Below are 1,060 nucleotides of genomic sequence, written 5' to 3' on the forward strand. Positions count from 1 at the left end.
CCATTCCTTTCACATTGTCCTCAGGGAAGACATTTTTAGTTAAATTGAAGTTTCAGGTTAGAGCTATTGTACTAATTCTAAGATAAAGGTAGACCAGGAATGGAAAAGGAAAATCAGCTTCAGAGAACTTGTGGAAGGCAGGAAGCCAAAGGAGGGGTATGACAGGCTGGGTGAGACTGCTCCCTTTACACCTTGTGCTGTGGACAGTGTTTCATTTCTCAACAGAGGAAAACTATAGGACTCAGGAGACTCATAAAATTAAATTGAACCTCTAATTTCTAAAATTCTGTCTTTAGGTGCTGATGATTCTTCTTCTCTTCGTCTTCAAATGAAGCAGTGTAAGCTCCCAGAACCCAGTCTTTCCTGTTAAAGAAATCGTCTACTGTTACTTGTAAATTCCTTATATCTCTGCAATGAAGAGCTTAAACTTAATTTTTCATTAATGTTAGATTTTTTAAAATCTAACTTTACGAATAATGTAAGCTTTGGGAAAAGAGAACAAGTTTAACCTGCTCATTGGGCCAAACTAAAATTCTTTTTTCTCAGTCCTTACTCATTTTACATAAACTACACTCTATGTAGCAGCAAGACAGATCTAAAATCAGCATGTATGTCAGATAGGAGAATATCCACGTAGAGTAATTTATACAGAGAGCCAATTTAAATGCCTCATTTAAATTTCATAGAAATGATCTTGCTTGTCCAGCAAGTGGCTGTGGAATAAGTTAGGAGGAGCTTATTTTCTGACCCTCATTTTTTTCTCTTTGACACTGTCTAAAATCTAGCCTCTAGCATACCTCTATCCAAACAACACAAAACAAAAGTCATTTTCAGACTTAGGTAACTCCTTCATATCAACAATCCCTTTTAAGTTAATTGCCACTTGCTAAAGTAGATCTGGTCTAATATGCCTCGAGTGAACTTGTAGGCTGTTCGACACTGAGGTTTATTATTGCTGCTCCCTGTCTTTATTCACTATCTGTTAGGAAATCAGTCTGCCAGGTGCACAGGGGATTCATGAGCAGAAACAAGTTTGGGCACTAAGGCTCTGATCGAAGTT

This window comes from Pteropus alecto, unplaced genomic scaffold, assembly GCF_000325575.1.
Source record: "Pteropus alecto unplaced genomic scaffold, ASM32557v1 scaffold3, whole genome shotgun sequence".
NCBI lineage: Eukaryota > Metazoa > Chordata > Mammalia > Chiroptera > Pteropodidae > Pteropus > Pteropus alecto.